A 22326-nucleotide genomic window follows, 5' to 3' on the forward strand; every position below is an offset into this window, starting at 1 on the left:
ATGATAACATGGTATCATTGCCTTCAGCGATTTCCTGAAGATAAATACCAAAAAATAACACAACTGGAATAACTACATCAGGCGCCGTCGTCGATCTCATATGAAGAAAGAGCTCGCGATGACATGTGATGAGGTGTGCAGGTGCTGTAGTGGTGTCCAATTTCTTAGAGGTAAAATTTGAAGCCCTTCACACTCTGGTTTAAGGGCCAAGGGGAGGGGGTCTTCTTATTCGGATTGGGCCTAAATTTTAATACCAGTTGTAAACAAAAATCTAAAATGGAAGTGTTGTGCTTTGTTGGAAGTTACATTTTTCTAAAGAGGATAGTTCACCCAAAATGTAAACTTCTGTGATCCTTTACTCATCCTTTACTTGTTCCAAACCTGTTGAACACAAAAAAAGTTATTTTGGAAAATGTTGAAACCTGTAACCATTGACTTCCATAGTATTTGCTTTTCCCACAAAGTAAGTGGTTACAGGTTTCTAACATATTCATAACAGAATAAAGAAACTCCTAAAGGTTTGGAACCGCTTGAGGGTGAGTAAATCCTGAGTAAATTGTAATGTTTTGGTGAACTATCCTTTTAATTGTGTAAGGTTAACTGTAATAAATGTTAATAGTAGCAGTTTGGTTATTCGTACATTGAATTGCACTAGATAGTCGAAGTTACCAGACATTTATCATCTCAAATACTTTTAGTATTTCATCTTTTTCCTTCATGAGTAGTCACCACTTATGCATGTTTGGGTGCTGAGGTTATTCAAAGCATCTGCTGGTGGTTGTGCCCTGGAGTGTACCATATACTGTAGGTGTAAAGATGGTCATCATCATTGGTTAAGTGGTTTTGATGGTAATTGTGGTGGATGATGTGTCAGCGGGAGGTTCAGAGACATATGTGCACATATGCTACTCCTGCAGCGATTCCTCACAATCTCCAGACCCGCAGACCAAACACATCATAAGTCCAGCAGAACCTGTTACACGTCATGGCCAAAGTAAACACATGCATTTTGCTAATTTATGCAAGCATTTCATAAGTATTGCATTTATGTTGCCATTACTTGTTCATTTGGTTTTTTATGAATATGATTAAGAATTTATTTACTGAATGCATTTAAGCATATTTTATGTATTATATATGTGCATTTATTTCTGCATTTAAGCATTTTTTGTGTTCATATATGTAAGCATTTATTCATTCAAAGCATTTATTCCAACATCTCTTTTTCTAACTCAAACATTTACTTAATTTCACATTTGATGCATTTAAGCATTTATTTAACCTTTGTAGTGTATTTTTGCTTATTTATTTAATTAATTAAGTATTTGTTCATTTTGAACACCTATTATGTTTCTTTGCTCAGTTATGCACTCTTGGTTTGTTTATTTTTATGTTTTTTTATTAATTTGTGAATTTACTTATTTGTTTGTTTAATTAAATGTTATTAATTTAATTATTTTTATTTGTTTCCTTTCAGTTAATGGAAGTAATCAGGACCCATTAGATCTCTTTTATTTTGGACTGTATATGAAGAATTCAAATGCAAGAACCTCTAAGTGCCATCTAAAATCTGTAGAAAACTTTTCAGCCTCACATGTTTATGCAGAGTTAATTCATTTTAAAGGCCATGAAAATAACTTATTCTTTACCAGATTTGGCAGATTCTTCACCATCTTTCAGATGGTCTGAACTCCTTACACATTACACACACACACACACACACACACACACACACACACACACATGTACAGACAGACAGACAGACAGACAGACAGACAGACAGACAGACAGACAGACAGACAGACAGACAGACAGACAGACAGACAGACAGACAGACAGACAGATAGATAGATAGATAGATAGATAGATAGATAGATAGATAGATAGATAGATAGATAGATAGATAGATAGATAGATAGATAGATAGATAGATAACGGAACAGAACTTTTTTCTTTTTTAAATATTTCCCAAATTATGTTTAACAGAGTAAGGAAATTTTTACAGTATGTCTGATAATATTTATTCTTCTGGAGAAAGTCTTATTTGTTTTATTTCGGCTAGAATAATTTTTTTTTTACATTTTTTTTAAAGCCATTTTAGGGTAAATTATTAGCGCCTTTAAGCTATTTTTTTGATAGTCTATAGAACAAATCATTGTTATACAATGACTTGCCTAATTACTCTAATTTGCCTAGTTGACCTAATTAACCTATTTAAGCCTTTAAATGTCACTTTAAGCTGTATAGAAATGTCTTGAAAAATAGCTTGTAAAATGTTATGCAGTGTCATCTTGGCAAAGATAAAATAAATTTATAAGTTATTAAAAATTATTAAAACTATTATGTTTAGAAATGTGTTGGAAAAAATCTCTCCGTTAAACAAAAATTGGGGAAAACAGGGGGGCTAATAATTCTGACTTCAACTATATATATATATATATATATATATATATATATATATATATATATATATATATATATATATATATATATATATATACACCTGTTATTGATGCTTTTTCCCCTACACCTGCAACACATGATGATGAAAATGTAAATTACAGCTCACTACCCTTGTATACAGTATATACTGTACCTTTAGAAACAATAAACACACAAACACATATTACACTCGCACCTCCAGACCTCATGAATACCTACAAAAAGATTTAATTGCCTCTTATAGCACCTCATTGCACTTGCTGAAGTGAAACTGTCAGTTATATTAAAAAAAACTCCTTTTACCAGCAGCCAATCAGCAACTGTGTCTGACAACTGACCTTGCTGCTGAGCTGCTGATTGGCCGTGTCAGAACTGTCAATCTCTTCCAGACCCTGACAGGGTAAACAGTATGGAGATACTGTATGCACAAACAAAGCTATTCAGGAAGAATGTAGGACAAAGGAAAGATAAATTGATAAAAGATGCTAAGGCATTAAAGGTGCAGAAGGTGATTGTCTTCAGAATTTTTTTTTTGTTGTGCTGGTTAAAAGTTTCTTCACATTCTGATAGTAATGATTAACGTAAATGATCCATATTTTCAATTAAAACCAGAAATTTACATACTCTCTAAAAAAGGAACATAACCATTTTTTTTTATGTCTGATGGTAAATCATACTAAACATTTACTATTTTAGGTCCGTTAGGATTACCTATATGATTTACATTTGCTAAATGCCAGAATAATGAGAGAATTTTTCGAGAGTTTTTTATTAATTTCTAGACAGTCAAAAGTTGACATACATTTCCTTGGTATTTTTTTAGCTTTACTTTTAAGCTGTATAATTTTGGTCCAATGTTTTGGGTATCCTTCCACAAGTTTCTCACAATAGTTTGAAGAAATTTTGAACCATTCCTCTTAACAGAATTGGTATAACCAGAGTGGTGTCACCAATAGTCAGATTTGTTTGTCAAGATTTTTTTTGTCTTGTTTGTACAAGCTTTTTTAACTCAACATTTTTTCTATAGGGTTGAAATCAGGGCTTTGTGATGGCCACTCCAAAACATTCACTCTGTTGTTCTTACAGCATATTTTCATCATGAGAAAGCTGTTGACTTGAATTTTTCACCCGATGTTGGTAACAACCAAAGAAATCTATTTATGCAACGAAAAAAATATATATTAGTTTATAAATTAAGTTATGTATAATAAAATGAAATGACGCAGGGAAAAAGTATGGAACACATGAAGAAAGGAAGGTGTAGAAAGGCAGGGAAAGCCCAGACAGCAGCTAAAATCTCTCAGTAGTTCTTCAGCGACCTTCTGCCCTTCATCATTGTAAATTAATAACCGCTTCATCTGTCCAACATCTACATTAGCAGGATGATGAAGATGAAACCAGGGTGGAAGTTTCAGCAATGACAATGATCCAAAACACAGTCGAGGAAACTCTCAAATGGCCCAGCCAATCCAAAATAAAATTCAAATTAAAGTTCAGATTTGATAGACGAGAACAGAACCATCAATATTTTTACACTCTGTTGAACTCTGTGTAAAACTCACACCTGAGCAGTTCATGTGACTTCATTTTCCAAATGTGAGGCGTCTTTAAGCTGCCATCACCAAAAAAAGCCTTTTATATAAAGTATTAAATACACTTCAGTAGTTCAGCACATTCTCCTTGTGTCATTTCATTGTTATTAACAATAAATAAGTTTTCTGATTTTTTTTTGTTTTCTTTTATTTTTATGTTTGTATTGTTTGGGTTTTTAACAAAATTGGTTCAATTTCATGTCAACAGCTCCTTGAGAAATATTATTCCTAGGAAAAAACAACAACAAAAAAAACATGACGTGTTCAATTCTTATTTTCCCCGCTGTATGTGCTATAACAAAAATGCTTAATTCAGATTATTTTTTCTAGTAAATGGAAAAACTCAATGGAGTAAAAAGCACTGTTTATTAAAATAAGCCAGCAGGAGATCTTTGGCTGTTCCTGATGTCACCTGGGACCTCAGAACTTGACCTCAGTGTCTCGGGCTCAGATTAAACATTGACTCCTCCTCGTCCGCGCTGACCTCCGCTGATGTCATCTCAACCCTTACCTCACCGCCGCTTTCCTGCGCGCTAATTTTAGATGCAAGACAAAACTCGCTCTTCAGACTAAGAGCACTTAATAAATTACAGCCACTTTTGTGTTTTCTCTTCCGTCTCCGTCTGGCTTTTTCTCTTGAATATTGCTTTTGAGACTAATTTTAAAAGGCTTTATGGCAAATGTATGTGCCGATGTTCTGAAGCAACATCATGGACGGTCCATAAAGGAACTGTCATTTTAGTCACTCATTGTGAGCGGCGAAACACGTCAATACTAGAACTGAAAAGGCCTTTTCTACTTAACCTCAGAGCTTTCATGAAACATTCTCATAAATTACAGGCTGCCACTGGCATTAAGGCAGGTAATTTTCCCCTCTGATTTTTTCCCCACTTCTTTTCTCTTTCCCTGACACACAAAAAGTCCTGTGACCTCTCATGCAAAAGATTTGATTCTTCTTTGTATTGTGCAAAATGAAAGCACCTTTACTCAGCGCGTGTGTTATTTGTGCTGTCTTTAGAGGAATGTGCTGTGTTAACCGTCTGGTTTAATGTTGTTGCATATCATCGTTTTATAATGTCCTATAAGGAGTTCTGTCTGCACTGATTCAGGTTTATGTGATTTGAATTGTGTTGGTGATAGATGTCTTCATGGGCGACATGGTGGCTCAGTTGTTTTATTTAGATTTTATTTTATTGTTTTATTATTTTATTTCATTGTTTTATTATTTTTTATATTTATTTTTTTATTTTATTGTTTTGGTATTTTATTATTTTATTTCATTGTTTTATTATTTTATTTTATTGTTGTATTATTACATTATTTTATTTCATTGTTTTATTATTTTATTTTATTATTTTATTTTAATATGTTATTGTTTTATTATTACATAATTTTATTTAATTGTTTTATTATCTTATTTTATTATTTTATTTTATTGCTTTTTTATTTTTTATTATTATTTTCTTTATTATTTTATAGTTTTATTATTTTATTTTATTTTGGTCGACGTTGTGGTGCAGTAGGTAGTGCTGTTGCCTTACAGCAAGAAGACTGCTGGTTCAAGCCTCGGCGGGGTCAGTTGGCATTTCTGTGTGTAGTTTGCATGTTCTCTTCGTGTTGGTGTGGGTTGCCTCCGGGTACTCCGGTTTCCCCCACAGTCCAAAGACATGCGGTACAAGTGAATTGGGTAAGTTAAAAACTGTCCGTAGTGTATATGTGTGAATGAGTGTGTATAGGTTTCCTAGTGATGGGTTGCAGCTAGAAGGGCATCCACTGCGTAAAACATATCCTGGATAAGTTGGCAGTTCATTCCGCTGTGGCAACCCCAGATTAATAAAGGAACTAAGCCGAAAAGAGAATAAATAAATAAATTAATTATTTCATTTTATTTTATTTTATTTTATTGATTTATTTTTATTTTATTATTTTATTTTATTTTAATATATTTTATTTTATTATTTTATTTTATTGATTTATTATTTTATTCTATTATTTTATTTTGATTTTTTGATTTTTACTTTTTTTATTTTTTATTTTATTGTTTTATTATTTTTCTAATAAAATTAAAATGAATTTTCTTATGTATAATTTCTCTGTAATTTAAAAAAAAAAGATTTTTAAAAAATCAACTAAATTTAATATTTTGTATGAGTATTGAATATTAATTCAAATTAATTTGATTTAGCATTTGTATTTGATCCTTTTCCTAATATATACTTTTCCCCCTTTTTTGTACCATGGCTTTTTTTCACCATGATTTAAGTTCGTTTGTTATAATAGTTCACATTTTGTCTTTGCTACTGACTAATTTAATATAAAACCAATAACCAGATTTTCACTTATACTGTATAGAATCCTAGAGAAAGTATTTATTTAAAAATATGATGAGTCTTTTAGTATTATTATTATTATTTTATTATTATTATTATTATTATTTAGGTGCCATAGTGGCTCAGTGGTTAGCACTGTCACCTCACAGCAAGGTCACTGGTTCCGGCTGGGTCATTTGGCATTTCTGTATGGAGTTCGCATGTTCTCCCGGTATTGGTGTGGGTTTCCTCCAGGTGCTCTGGTATCCCCCAGAGCCCAAAGATTATAAGTGAATTGAATAAACTAATAGGGCCATAGTGTATGTGTGTAAATGAGTGTGTATGGATGTTTCCCAGTACTGGGTTACAGCTTAAAGTATATTAAAATAAAAACTATATTAAAATAATAAAGTTTATTTACATTTATAGCTAAAATTAAACAAAAAACAGAAACATTTTATAAAATATTAAGTATTTAAAAACATTTAATAAGATATATTAATATAATAGTTGACTGAGAAAAACATAATACAAAAATACATGTAATGTTTATTATATTGGCAGCACAGTGGCGCAGTTGGTAGCGCTCTCGCCTCACATCAAGAAGGTCGCTGGTTCAAGCCTCAACTCCCTGAATAGTGAGTTTGGGAGTTTCCCAGTTATGGGTTGCACCTGACAGAGCATCCGCTGCGTAAAACATATGCTGGATAAGTTGGCAGTTCATTCCACTGTGGTGACCCCTGATTAATAAAGGTAATAAAACGAAAAGAAAATGAATGAATGTTTTATAAATGATTAAAATTATGGTAAAATCTAGAATTAAGCTGAAAACAAATATTAAAATCTAGAAGGTTTCAAAAGTAAAACATTAACAATGTCAAGACACAAAAATGTTACATAGAACTAAGATAAAATGAAACCAAAATTAAATTAACAAAAATATATAAACTGAATATTTATGAAATAACAGAACAATATTAAAATTGAACACAAGGTAAAAATTGCTGGGTTGTATTAACCCCAATATTGGGTCAAATATGGATAAACCCACCGCTGTTTTTTAACATTAACATTAACTTACATTTTTAATTTACTGTTGATTTACTCCATATTTGACCAAGTGCTGGGTTAATACAACCCATCTTTAAAAGTGCACAACAAATGTGGAAATCCTAACTGAAAGGAAAATGAAACTACAATTAAACATAACATTAATAAAATGAACAAAATTTCTATCAACAAAACATAGTTTTACCTTTATGGTTTCATATTTTACAATGCTGTGTATTTCCAAACGCAAGGCTTGGCTCCTCAGCTGACACCAGTGTTGTTGTTTTGCTGGATGAATGAGGGCCGGTAAGCGGCGGCAGCGGAGGACAGATGAACGGGTCGCTGAACAGATCTGCAGTGCATTGCAAAACAGCAAAGAGCAGCGGAGGAGACACAACGGGTTATAAATAGATCTCCATATATAGAGCCAGGGGCTACGGTAGGCTAATAATCACACATGATTTATACCTGGTCCAGTGAGGTGGCGCTTCTGCACCTGAACTTCTGTCGCACATATGCTGTCAGTTACCGGATAAAACTTCACACGTGCCCGTGTTTACAAATACAGCAGTAATATGGCCACATGCGACATTTAGCGGGACGAAAATTGCTGTAAGTAAGGCATGTGGAGCATATTTTTTTTCTGATTTTGTCAGAATATTTAAGACATGAAGACAGTTTAATCATGCTATAACTCTCCGTTTAGTTTGAGAGCGACTGGAAGCATATGGCAGTCGATGTGATTATGCTTTACATTCGTCATCTGTAGTCATCAATCAGACCTTCATGCGAGTGTAAATGAATATGAATGAAGCAGTTGTACAAACACACCATGTAAACAAATTCATAACCTGCGGAAACTGCTTAATCAGTATAAGTTGTCTTACTGTGAGAATGTACACAACTGTTTCAACAAAGATAGCCTTATAGACTGATTTCATGCGGACTCCATTTTACAAGCAAAATCAAGGCTGCAGTGGGAAGAAACCAGATAGTATGGTCTGAGAAACTTAGGAATGTTGTGTATCTGGCTGTATATCTTTTCAGCGAAGAGAAAGTGGCACAAATTTTTAATTTTACCACATTTTGAGTGACCTTTCTGAATGTATTGTGAAAATAAAAAGGGATATCAGATCTCATTTTCAGCTGAGTTAAGGGAAATGGCACTAGTTAGCTGACGTTTTCTTTCCCAAAAACACGTTTTAGATGCCATTTATCAAACTCAAGTTAATGAACTGATTCTTACACTATATTAGACTTGTCCCGATACTGAATTTCGGTACTGAATTTTTTTTAAAAATGCCAATTTCCTGCTAGTATTTAAGCACTGTTGAGCGCGTTCTTAAACACAGCTGATTTGCCATAGTGTTCACCAGTGCTCAACAGAAATGACTGTGATTGGCCATGAAGGTCATCAGTTTACTACATTTCAACGTTCAAACGCTCAAGCAATCGACTGATCTTCGTGGCTTTAAAACACTCCCGTGTCCCTGCATTTGTGTTTGCATTCAATGAAGATCGGTGACCTGATGACCTTCATGGCCAATCACAGTCAATTCTATTGTGTTTACCTGGTGCCATGAACTAAACCCTAGGAGGACACTCTTAAAGAGATTGTGATGTTAAATACTTAATATGCTTTTAATTGTTTAAATGAAACTTTACTGAGTAATATTAAAGTGATGTTTACACCACATCTGCATTTTAAAATCGCAGCAACAGCTGGAGGTTTGTAGTCCACAGCATGTTGCTGCAATGTTTACAATGCTCATCCTCCACTTCGAGGTTTCTTCTCACCGCAGCCTAGCTTTTGTTTTTTTAAAATGGTGGCTGCCCGGAATAAGCGTACAGGCCTCTTATTATTGCAGAGCTATCTGAAATTTTAACTGGTCAATCGCTATTTAGGGGAACAGCCATGGTGTCCGAAAACAACAGTAAAGTGCACATAGGTTGCATTCCAGTTTACTTTGACCTAGCTGTCATTCAAGTGGCCACGTCCTTAATTATGCAGACTTAATCTAAATAAAATGGATGAGTTATAAAAATCACACTCCTCACAGTTGTCATGAAGTGTAATAATAGCTATTTACACCCACATTGTTTTCATACCAGGCTGTAAACACCTTTTTTTCCTGTAAAGTTGGCCATTTTAACATTGGGGTCAGTACAGTGGCGTAGCGGACGGGCCCGCAGGGCACGCACCGCGGGGGGCCCCGCGTGATTAGGGGGGTTTACGTCGTCGCGATTTTCAATGATTGAAAATCCAGGAACCGCAATAATCAAACTCTTGGGAACAACTGTGGTCGGAACCAAAGTTTACAGGTCTGTGTTCTCTGAACTCCTCTCAAGGTGGACTACTTCATTCTGATTGCTTGCCGCCGAACCGCGTCATAGCCAATGAAGACGCGCCGCTGTTTCTCGCCGCCGGTTCTCGTTAAAAAATGAATGACTTCTGGCTACTTTGACGCTCTCATCGCTTTCGGTTTGTGATCGCTCCTCAGTTTGTGAAGGATTCCCTGCATTGTCGCTCCACCCCGCCTCATTTCCCCGCTCCTCAATTTGTGACATAGATATATACACTAGATATCGCATAGGGACCCTGAGCATGCGTCAATAGCGCCGCCACATTGGTACAGTGCTCCCAGGACAAATGTCATTCAACCGCACTAGTCAAGACAGTGTTATTACGTGAAGATGCGGGACTTTAGCGCTGTCTACGAGTGTAGTAACGAGCAAACAAAGAAAACAAAGCACAAAGGCAGAACATTTCATAGGTAAGATTAAGTTTTTTATGTTTTTGTATGTTCTGAAATTTGTGCTAAACAGATAGGCTAGTTAGCGTTATTGATGATAATACAGTCACTTACTGCATTCATCATAAGGCAAAGCAGCTCCAACTCGCACTAAATACTAGGCTTATGTTAGTTTTGTTGAATAAAATCCGCAAACAATGCAAAAGAAATATGACAACGAGATGCTGCGCTGCTAGAAACTTGTATTATTGTCGGCGAGTGAAAGAGTCGTTCATAACGGAGATTCATTCACAAACGAATCGCTCCCTCTGTCAGTATGAGCAGTGAAAGCAGGAGAGGTGTGTGCACGGATTAGATCAAGTTTAACAGGGAGGGTGAATAGTACATTTCTGTACACACAAACACAAGCTTTTTGTCAGGAATGCCCGTGCGATCACTGATCCATCAATGTAGAAAAGTGATGTAAAGCTAAAATTTTCATAATTAAAAAAAAAATTACATACTAACATCAAGGATAACTCCCGTTCATAGGTATATGTGTATATCTCTGGCTCTGACAACCCTCTGACAACCCCCCCTCATAAACCCCCCCTCATGGAGTCCTCATAAACCACATATACAAGTGTGTGTGCTTATAGTTTATACCATGGCAGATCTCACAAGCATACTCTCTCACAAACACACAGAGAGAGAGAGAGAGAGAGAGAGAGAGAGAGAGAGAGAGAGAGACAGTCCTGTATATACATGTAATGTAAATGCTGCTGTTCTCAGTATAATGACCCCTTGTGCATACACATCTGGATAGACAAACACACACACTCAGCTTCCTCTCTACATACTAATATTGAAGCTCCCCTGCTTGTGCTGCAAAAACAAGCAGCTCCTGTTTGAGGCCTGAAATAATGGCTCCATTTTTCTCTCTTACTCTCCCTCTCTTTCTGCATCTCTCTCTCTCTCTCTCTCTCTCTCTCTCTCTCTCTCTCTCTCTCTCTCTCTCTCTCTTCTCTCTTTCTCTCTAAGACGGGCCATTCTTTACATCCCATGAATACTGCATAAAGCTCGCCACGCGCCTACTAGTCCTTCGGGGCTCGAGCAGACACAGGCGGCCGACCGAGGCCCACTCAAAGCACTCGCTCGCCTTTATTCTTGAGTAAAGCGTTCATACAGCCTACGGACGGCTTACAATGGAAACCGCCGGAGCTTCGTTTACTACACATTCAGTGATGGGCTGGATGGGTTCGGTCAGCGCTGTGTTTAAGTTTGTCTTAAGGCCATGCATACATATTTATGCGGCCACAATGCACACGAAAGAAACCCAGTTATGTTTATTAAAACGGCTAAACTGCTCGCATTATCATCCAGATCGGGAGCTGAAGCTGCTGACTGAAACACCGACTGCATATGTAGTGTGAAACAGTATTGGATTTAAAAAAGAAAAGAAAAATAAATGTTTTGTTATAAATACGCTGTAAATAATGCAGGGTTTCATGTAATTCAATATTGTTGTCCCAATACAAATCGATTAAGATAACACATTTAAGTGAATTGAATGTAAAACAATTAAAGGTGCATTAGGTGATTGTTTTCAGAAACATTTTTTTGTGTTGTTGAAAGTCTCTTCACATTCTAATAGTAATGATTAAAGTAAATAATATAATTGTATTTTTATATTCTGGATAAGGCATGAGACAAATTTTTTTTTTTATTCAATTCAAATTTAAGGGGCTGACAATTCCCATAATTCTGATAAGTAGCTCAAACTGTCTGTCAGCAAATGCAGATTTGAACTAGTGAGCACCTGTTTGTACGCTGCTCTGCCGTTTGTACATACACTGCTGCGCGTTTAAGAGAGAACGAGCGCGAGAGTAAAAACAAAAACTTTCAAAACATTTTAAAATCCTGAATCAATATTGGAGTTAGCTTTGTACACTGGAGGACAGATAACATCATGGCTGAAGTATTTCTCTTCGGGTGCTTTCACATCTGTAGTTTGCTTTATTTGGTCCGGACTGTACCAAGGGCAATAAATGATACATTGTTGCATTTTCTGCCATCTTTGGGTCGTTTTCACACCACACTGCTGGCTTTGGTCTGAACCAGTTGAAAAGAACCAAAATGCAGTCATCTGACAAAATCCACATCTCTTATTGGCCAGGTGTTGTTGAACATAGTTCCTAAACTGCTTATCGATTGGTCAGAATTCACGTGCGGGAAAATGCCAATAAACTCCCGCAAGTAAACAAACCGGCAGACACAAAATGTCGCTTTTTACTATGGAGGAACGAAATATTTTTTGTGTTGTTGAAAGTCTTTTCACATTCCAATAGTATTGATTAAAGTAAATAATGTAATTGTATTTTTATATTCTGGATGAGGCATGAGACAAAAAAAATATTAATTCAATTCAAATTTAAGGGGCTGACAATTCCCATAATTCTGATAAGTAGCTCAAACTGTCTGTCAGCAAATGCAGATTTGAACTAGTGAGCACCTGTTTGTACGCTGCTCTGCCGTTTGTACATACACGTGGTGCTCGTTTAAGAGAGAACGAGCGCGAGAGTAAAAACAAAAACTTTCAAAACATTTTAAAATCCTGAATCAATATTGGAGTTAGCTTTGTACACTGGAGGAAGGATAACATCATGGCTAAAGTATTTCTCTTCGGGTGCTTTCACATCTGTAGTTTGCTTTATTTGGTCCGGACTGTACCAAGGGCAATAAATAATACATTGTTGCATTTTCTGCCATCTTTGGGTCGTTTTCACACCACACTGCTGGCTTTGGTCCAAACCAGTTGAAAAGAACCAAAATGCAGTCATCTGACAAAATCCACATCTCTTATTGGCCAGGTGTTGTTGAACATAGTTCCTAAACTGCTTATCGATTGGTCAGAATTCACGTGCGGGAAAATGCCAATAAACTCCCGCAAGTAAATAAACCGGCAGACACAAAATGTCGCTTTTTACTATGGAGGAACGAAACATTTTTTGTGTTGTTGAAAGTCTTTTCCCATTCCAATAGTAATGATTAAAGTAAATAATATGATTGTATTTTTATATTCTGGATAAGGCATGAGACAAAAAAAAATATTAATTCAATTCAAATTTAAGGGGCTGACAATTCCTATAATTCTGATAAGTAGCTCAAACTGTCTGTCAGCAAATGCAGATTTGAACTAGTGAGCACCTGTTTGTACGCTGCTCTGCCGTTTGTGCATACACGTGCTGCTCGTTTAAGAGAGCGCGAGAGTAAAAACATGATGAATCAAAACTTTTTTAAATCCTGAATCAATATTGGAGTTAGTTTTGTACACTGGAGGAAGGATGACACCATGACTGAAGTATTTCTCTTAGGGTGCTTTCACATCTGCAGTTCGCTTAATTTGGTCTGGACCAACATTTAGATTAACTTTAACTGTCGTGATGGCTTATTTTTAGTGCATAATGCTTCACATGGTCTTGTCGTTCATTCAGTTTATCATTAGTTTTATCATACATTTTTATCATATTTAGTTCTTTCAGGAAAGGTGAAACATTTTTATATATTATTTTATTGATTCATATTGATTCAGTACACGTTTAGACATGTTTGCCAGACATTATTTAGAGCACAGGTGTCAAACTCAGTTCCAAAAGGGCCGGAGCTCTGCACAGTTTAGTTCCAACCCTAATTAAACACACCTGATCAAACTAATTGAGTCCTTCAGGCTTGTTTGAAACCTACAGGTAAGTGTGTTGGAGCAGGCTTGGAACTAAACTGTGCAGGGCTTCGACCCTCCAGGAATTGAGTTTGACACCCCTGATTTAGAGTGTAGTAAATAAACAGACCCTAATAATGACTTTTTGCCGTAGTGAACTGAACACTTATGTTATAAGTAGACTAACTTAACCTTCAAACCACAGCACAAATACTACAAATCAAAGCAGATTCATATATTATAGCTCCGATACCTCACTTCATTCCAGTTTGACCTATTCATCATCGCATACCATCAAGTGTGAAATCCCAAAGTTTAATGCAGAAACATATATTATTTGTGGAATATGAGCAGTTGACGCTTTGTAAAACAGATCTGTTTTCACCAGCTGAACTGCACGTGTATAAAAGCCAGGTATGTGTGTTATTTCTTTAGACCGTGTTTTCAATGAGCAGGTCTTCTCCATCCAGAGGTCTGCTCGCTCTTTGACACCAAAACCATTTAAATTCAGACTTCACAAAGCGTTAAATACTTAAAGCCTGTATCAGTATGCACCTTGCTTCACTTTGTTTTTCTTACCGTTTTCACTCTTAAATGAAATTATTGATTGGAGCTTTTTCAATGGTTCTTTTCAGCAACTTCAGGTAATAGAAAAAGCTGCTGAATGGGTTTTTTTTTTTTTTCATTTGACTATTGCCGAGGCTCCGAAATGTATTTAGACACTCTTAAATCTGTGTGTGTGTGTGTGTGTGTGTGTGTGTGTGTGTGTGTGTGTGTGTGTGTGTGTGTGTGTGTGTGTGTGTGTGTGTGTGTGTGTGTGTGTGTGTGTGTTTGTGTGTGTGTGTGCTAGATATTTCACATGCTGCTGAATCGTTCTGGTTTGACTTTTTGATTATAGCGATGTCAAGGTGATTTTTAGTGCACGACCTCGCAGCTTCTTTTAGTTATTTGTTATGCTGTCTTATATCACACCAAAGAATATTTAAGCATTGAAAGAAAACTATTTGAGCAGTGTTATGCATTTGTTGTTGTGCGGATATTTTCAAGAGGGTTTTTAAATTGTGAGAAATCTGCAGTATTAACAAGTGACACATTGACTGCCAATAGCCGTGTTTCCACTATAGCGCCTAAAACGTGCTAGCCAAGGCCAGTCGCATTTCCACTGTCACTTTCGGGGCCTAATTGGGCCAAAGCGGGGCTTTCTCGGGGCCAGCAGCCAGCCTTTTTCGGCCCGCTGAATTCTTTGGGCCAAAGAGGGCCAGCTGGGGCTTCGGGGCAGAGAGAAAGGAGCTTAAATAAGGGAAGGAAAACGCCTTATAGGCTGGGGTCTTTTTGCTTATAATCGTCCTTATGTTTCCCTTTAAATGTAAGGGTGTTGCATAAAATAACAAAGTTTTAATTTATAAGTGACATTCTTTGCTACGTCCTCCTCGATGTTTCAATAACGCATAATAATCTTTACACTAGCAGACACAGCACACAGTAAAGGTTGTCGAGAGTTTTTGTCAAGTGTGTTGTTGAGAGTTTTTATCAAGTGTGTCTAAATCTTTAGACACAACAGACAGTAAAAGTTGTCTGGAGTTGTTGTCAAGTTAGAAGGTGTGTTTGTGCGCATTTAGATGCCTGTATGTGTGTGTGAGACCAAGCAAAAGAGCATTCCCTTCACAGCTGTTGATGCCGTGAGCGGCGTCTTTTTTTTTTAAATTTATTTTAAAGATAATACACAAAATATGAATACAACAGAAAGACAGAAAACTTAGTGTCATATCTTGATAAATTAGCCTAATCTGTATGGAGATAATTTAAATAATTACAAATGTTGGATATAATAAAATCACATACAATAAATAAACCAATATAAAACAAATAAAAGCTATAATAATGTAGGTATATACGAAACAAAATTCAAAACGTTTTTAAGCCATATTAAACTTTCATTTTACAAAGGCTTATCTGAAAAAAAAGATTTTATATGTTTTCTAAAAACAATAAACACTGGAGGAGGTTTGAAATATTATTTATAAAGTATTTAAATACGATGAGATTAATCAAATCGTTCAAACAGCATTTTATGGGTGAATGAAAGCAGAAACTAGACTTCCTTTTTCTCTGTCACGCAGTCCTGCCTGCGCAGCACCGCTTTACAAATGCATCGGGGAAAACTGCAAGTAAAAATGTGTTTTATGTCCTCAAACAAGTGTTTATGTGTTTATATGACGCGGTAAAATTGAAAAATTTAATTTTAAATACATGTAGAACTTTATTAGTGAAAAGCTGCTGAGCGCAACGAAATATAGGCTATATTTTATTATTGCTCTTATCTGCTGAAATACTGAACACTTTTCTTAAGATTACAGAATAATATGCAACATCCTTAAATAAAGGGGAATCTCCTATTAAGTGTCACATAGCCTAAAGGAAAAAAATTCAGTTTCAGGTCTTTCTGGAGCATTTGGGCTGAATGTTTGACAATGTCTAAATGAGGATGTTGTAAAATAAATTTTCTACCGAGTTATTAATGGAGAATTTCTGTTTGTTATATTATGGATGGGTGCGCTGCTCTCACTGCGCTGGGTGCCTCTGTTAGTGGCGAGACCAATCGATCCACGATGCTAACAGTCAGTCGGCGAGTATGTGCATGCACTCTAAAAACTGCTGGGTTGAAAACAACCCAATTTGGGTTGTTTTGGTAACCCAGCGCTGGGTAAAAAAGGGACAAACCCAACGCTGGGTTACTTTAACCCAGCAAGTTGGGTTACAAGTTTAACCCAGCATGCTGGGTTGTGATTTTAACCCAACTATTAGTTAAAAATTACTACACTGCTGGGTTGAATGTAACCCAAAATGGGTCAGAAATTTAATCTAGAAACTGATGATTAAAATCACTAAAATAAAAACAATTCTACAGCAATACATAGTTGTTCAGTAATGGAATTTTATTTATGACAAAAGATAAAATGTGTCCAAATGAATTTGAGATTTTTCCCATCTGCACCTCAGCATTAACCCTTTGACTGCCTGCTCTACCAAATGGTTGACCTCGTTTTTACTGTTTTAAATAATGACTGTTAAAGTCATAAGAAAAAAGATGATTTAGTGTTCAAAATATTTCTTTTAAATATATATATATATATATATATATATATATATATATATATATATATATATATATATATATATATATATATATATATATATTTTTTTTTTTTTTTTTTTTTTTTTTTTTTTAATTGGTCTTACACATAATTTTTCAGATTTTTCATAATTCTGGTACTTTTACCATAAACATACATATCAATCATTTGGTAGAGGTTGATATTTTAGAAATTATAACATGTGTTAAAATGTACTGATTGTGTTCAATAGCGACATTAGCAGTTGAGAAATGCAATCCAATTTTTTTTCTTGAAAGGGTTGTTAAAGGGTTAAGACGATTTCTGTGAAAATGTATCAAACTGTATCACAGAAACACTGACTAAAGTTCAGTAACAATGCATCAGACTGAAATCAGACAAATTACCTTAAGAAAATGCATATTTGAAATACATTCAAAAACATTTGCATCATTTATAAATCAGGAATCATCAGTAAGGCAATGTTATTGCAGAGTAGAGAAAAACAATAGTATAAGGAAGTAATAATGAAAATGCATCTAAATGACTGAAGTCAGAAAGTAATTTGAGCACAAACATCAACATATTCTCATATAAATCATCAACTGCAATGCAGAAAAAATATGTGAAAGTAATAATGAAAAGGCATCAAACAGCTTGAAAAAACAAAACAAACAATAAAAACTAAGAAAATACAAATTTTATATTAAGAAAAAATAAGAAAACATTTTATAACTTTCCCTTTAACAAGTATGTGCAAACATCAATATATGAGCTATAAAGCAATCATCAGTAAGGATGATCAAGTTCAATGTAAATGCAGTTTTGAAGAAAAAACAGATATAAAAGTTAAAATGAAACCTGAGGATGGAAGCATTTTAAAACAAATTTGAAATAGGAAAACTTTTTTTAACTTTTACTCGAACAATCATGTGCAAACATCAATCCTGAGATATAAAAGAGTCTGTAAGAAACATTAGTTGCAATGTAACTGCAGTGTAGAGTGTCTTAAAAAATATCTAGTCCATTATTATGTGCCGTCATCATAGCAAAGAGAAAAGAAATCAGTTATTAGAAATGAGTTATTAAAACTATTCTTTAGAAATGGGTGTCATGGTGGCACAGTGGGTAGTACGATTGCCTCACAGCAACAAGGTCGGTGGTTTAAGCCTCAGCTGGGTCAGTTGGTGTTTCTGTGTGGAGTTTGCATGTTTTCCCCGTGTTCGTGTGGGTTTTCTCTGGGTGCTCCTTTTCCCCCACAATCCAAAGTACAAGTTAAAGAACACAGAATCCAAGGAAGCAGTGAGGTCACAGTATTAATGATTACTGTTTGTCAGCAAAAATTAATGCTAGCAGAACCCTTACTGCTAGTGTCTCCTCCCCAGGATGTCCATAAACCACAGTCTGCCACACCAGGGAACACTGCTTGGGGTAGTTCACACCAAAGATGTAGAATGCTTTATAGCAAACGTCCACTTTGGCAAGTAATGTACTTTGCAATAATAAATGGCACAGCACGTGAGCAAAGGCTTGAAAGAAGTGGTGGTCTCCAAGGATGAGAACATGAGGAAACTCAATAGATTCTTGAATTCAATGGATGAAGATACTCAGCAATATTGGTCCCAATCTGAAAAAATAAATAGAAGTAAGATTTATTAAAAACTCAAAAGTGTAAAAGTTAAATATCTTTAGAGTTAACTTTAGAACACCTAAAATACCTTTAGAAGCAATTAAGGCCATAACACACCAAGCTATCAGCCAGTGTTGGCATTAGTTAACCACTGACCATGGCACCATGCTGCAATTTTTTGGCCCGAGTGAAGATGACAATGCAACAACAGGTTTGCCTAAGGAACTTTTTTAAATAAGTAATAGTAAGGCAAGATGAGCATTTGAAATTATTAAGTATTTAATTGTGTTTTCTTAATGAGAATAGATAAGACCCTTCTTCCTGAGCTGGGACTGTTTGCAACCGTATTTGTATAATTTGAAGCCGCATTTAAATTTTCTTTAAAAACTTCAAAAATGAGGCACAATCTCAGTCCATGCAGATGGATAAAATTGCTGAAATATTTTCCTAAAAAAAAAATCTTTCTGACTGAAGAAAGAATGACATGAACATCTTGGGTGACATCTTTTTATGTTTTACGCAGCAGATGCCCTTTCAACTGCAACCCATCACACTCTCATTTACACACACACTATGGACAATTCAGCTTACCCAATTCAGCTACACCGCATGTCATTGGACTGTGGAGGGGAAACCCATCCAAGGCTCAACCAGCGACCATCTTGCTGTGAGGCGACAGCACTACCCACTGCGCCCCCATGCCACCCTAATAACAAACATAAAAATAACATTTTCATTGTTAATAAAATAACTAAGACAATCATTATGCATTAAATGCATCATTATGCATCGAGAAACCTTTAATTGAATCCTTACCCTTTGAATTGTATTCAAATTGACCTAAAAACGAGGAAAGGTTCGCTCCTGTGCTAAAAATAAAACAAGAGAATGTCACTGGTTACATGAACAGCAGATTTTAAAAAATAACCAGACAAAAACAAATTGGCATTAGAGTTCAATCTCTCAGTTTAAAGTGTTGAAGTGGCTAATGATTACTAGGGCTGCCCCCTAATAATTGAATAACCATTAGTCAACTAAAAATTTATTATTCATTCATTCATTTTCTTTTTAGCTTTGTCGCTTTATTAATCTGAGGTAACCACAATGGAATGAACCACCAACATATCCAGCATAAGTTTTATGCAGCGAATGCCCTTTCAGCTGCAACCCATCACTGGGAAACAAATACTCATTCACACACATACACCATTGACAATTTAGTCTACTTAATTCACCTTTACCATGTCTTTGGAAACCGGGGCACCTGGAGGAAACCCACGCGAACACGGGGAGAACATGCAAACTCCACACAGAAAGGCCTATTGACCCAGCCAAGGATCGATCAAGTGACCTTGTTGCTATGAGGCGAATGTGCTACCCACTAGTTGCAGAAAAAAAGTCCACACTGGCAAAGTCAATGTATGCTGCATGAATCCGCTGTGTAAAAAATATGCTGGATAAGTTGGCGGTTCATTCCGCTGTGGCGACCCCAGATTAATAAAGGGACTGAGTCAAAAAGAAAATGAATTAATGAATAAATGGTTTATTAATAAATCTGTAATTATTCAACTAATGCTTCAAATGAACATCACAAGTCAACCAGACATATGTTTAGACAAGGGCAGCCCTAATGATTACAATGAACCAAGTAAAATATTATTACATACCTTCAAATGTGGGGATTAACTCCTCAAGATTGCATTCTTTTAGTTTGATTTTCACGCAATTATCCATCTGAAAAAGAATAACAGATAAAAGCGTTTAAGCAAAATTAAGTAAAAAAAGATCATGTTAGCCAAAAGTCACTATATCACAAAAATACTCCTAAATGATAATAATTATCCAGGGTGTCACATAAAACGGTGGTCAAACTTTTTCTTTTTGCAGTCGAAGATGATTAGGTTGGAATTAGCCTTAGCTCAGACATTTCCGTTAGCATGAAACGACCCTTACATACAGGATTAATTAAAGATAGCTCAAATCACGTCTAGAATGTAAAATGCTCATAGTAAATTAATAACATTTGCTATTCAATGTACAGATGTACAGCTAAACAAAATGTACATGCAGAGCAGGACAATTATTGTATATATTTTGATTAAAAAAAACATTGTTAGAAGCTGAATTCAACACTTATGCATCAAAGTATTGTCACAAAAATCCATGAACAAACTTAAGAAATACAAGAGTAAAAATACTACTTACTGCTTTACAGTTAACACCCCAGAAAGATCACAAATCACAGTAACGTTACTTACTGTCATCACCTAGCCAACATAAAAATCTGTGTCATTCAAAAGGCATTTTATTACAATAAAAAGCTCCTAAATTATCCTAGGTGTTGTGTTTATAAAGTGGTCATCAAACATGCTTCACGTTAGTTTCATTAGTTACCTTATACTTTTCGAGCTCCTTCTGATGCCATGCGCGCTTACCCGTCCACCGATCAACAGGCTGGGCGTGAGGCGGAGCAACAGGTCGGGCGTGAGGCGAGCACAGGTCAGGCGTTAGGCGGAGCAACAGCTCGGGCGTTAGGCGGAGAAACAGGTCCGGAGAAACAGGTCGCCGTTAGGCGGAGAAACAGGTCCGGAGAAACAGGTCCGGAGAAACACGTCGCCGTTAGGCGGAGAAACAGATCCGGAGAAACAGGTGGCTCGTCAGGCGGACTCGGAGCAACAGTTCAGCCATAAGGCGAGCACAGGTCAGCGTGAGGCGGAGCAACAAGTCGGCCATCAGGCGGAGAAACAGAAAAAAAAGCGCGTGTATATTATACTAAGTAAACTAAGTGTGTTATTTCTTATGAAAATTGTTAAATACACACTAAATAACTTACGTCTCACACAGAATTTCACTCGCTTCCCCTCAAAGACAGCGCAAAGAAAATGGCGGTTTCTCACGTTGATGTCCCTGCATGTTGACGTGACGTGCGTGCTCTCTTTCACGTCCGCGTTCCCAACCCAGCACTGCTGGGTTATAGATAAAGATCGATTTTCAACCCAAATTGGGTTGAATCAACCCAATTTTGTTACCCAGCAGTCTCAACCCAGCATTTGGGTTTAAAAACCAACCCAGCGTTTTTTAGAGTGTGTGCGTATAGACATATAATATAATGCTGTACAGTATTGTGTCGTTTGTTTGTTTTGGTTGTCTTGATTTTAATGGTTTCGTGATGATGTGATGGTGTGCTTTATCTGCCTTATTCCCACTGAAGTGGGCAGGTTGTGTGACGTTTGATTCGGGGGACGTTCTGGGGGCGGGGTTTGCATGAAGCACTGCGAGCTACTAGCCCGACAGTGGACTAACGCGACATGACTTCGGCCTCACTGCTCAACCTCCCGGGCAATTGGCCCGGCCCGGCCTGATAAAAGCCCTGGCTCGCATGCACTGGCCCGACAGTGGAAATGCGGCTAATGGCATCATATTAGAGTCAAATATATATTTTTGGGCTTGAAATTGCAACCATTTTGGTCGCATATGCACTTGAAATTTTATCTATGCGATCTGAAAATATATTTGGGAGCATTTGTGCGAGTGCATAAAATTGTTGTGTGCGACCAGTTTTACTGCAAAATGTTCACCACATTTTCACCGCGGATTTGGGAGACATTCACGCAAAATGCATCTCTGCACTTGAAACGTGAATTGCAGCGATCAAGAATGGTTTAAAACAGTTGTCATGTCAACTTGCTGCAGTAAAAAAAGCCAAGGCCGTAATGCTTGCCCTGCTTTCGCTCTCTTCT

At 36.2% G+C, this 22326-nt stretch overlaps 1 protein-coding gene and 2 long non-coding RNA genes across 19 annotated transcripts in view; 1 reads left to right on the forward strand and 2 right to left on the reverse strand.

Moving 5' to 3' along the window:
- Nucleotides 1-22326, reverse strand: part of LOC147843062 (uncharacterized) — an 812539-nt gene that overhangs the window by 746872 nt on the left and 43341 nt on the right. The gene's annotated exons all lie outside the window — the stretch shown is intronic.
- mpped2a (metallophosphoesterase domain containing 2a) overlaps nt 1-22326 on the forward strand; it is a 264905-nt gene that overhangs the window by 80656 nt on the left and 161923 nt on the right. The window contains exon 1 of one of the 17 annotated variants that reach the window (XM_087259329.1): nt 7652-7832. The exons of 12 other annotated variants lie outside the window; for them this stretch is intronic. The gene's annotated coding sequence lies outside the window, so the exon portion shown is untranslated. Of the gene's footprint in view, nt 1-7651; nt 7833-7868; nt 8006-22326 lie in introns of those variants that run through there. 4 more of the 17 variants (XM_087259327.1, XM_087259328.1, XM_087259325.1 and 1 more) reach the window with 4 other exon arrangements.
- LOC147843073 (uncharacterized) lies at nt 16759-21034 on the reverse strand. The gene is made up of 6 exons (XR_015495468.1): nt 20981-21034; nt 20792-20853; nt 20254-20320; nt 19403-19455; nt 19178-19292; nt 16759-18583 (listed from the first exon to the last, which is right to left on the reverse strand). It is a non-coding gene; the product is annotated as an uncharacterized LOC147843073 (long non-coding RNA).

This window comes from Danio rerio, chromosome 7 (genome assembly GCF_052040795.2).
Source record: "Danio rerio strain M-AB ecotype USA chromosome 7, GRCz13ab, whole genome shotgun sequence".
Lineage (NCBI taxonomy): Eukaryota > Metazoa > Chordata > Actinopteri > Cypriniformes > Danionidae > Danio > Danio rerio.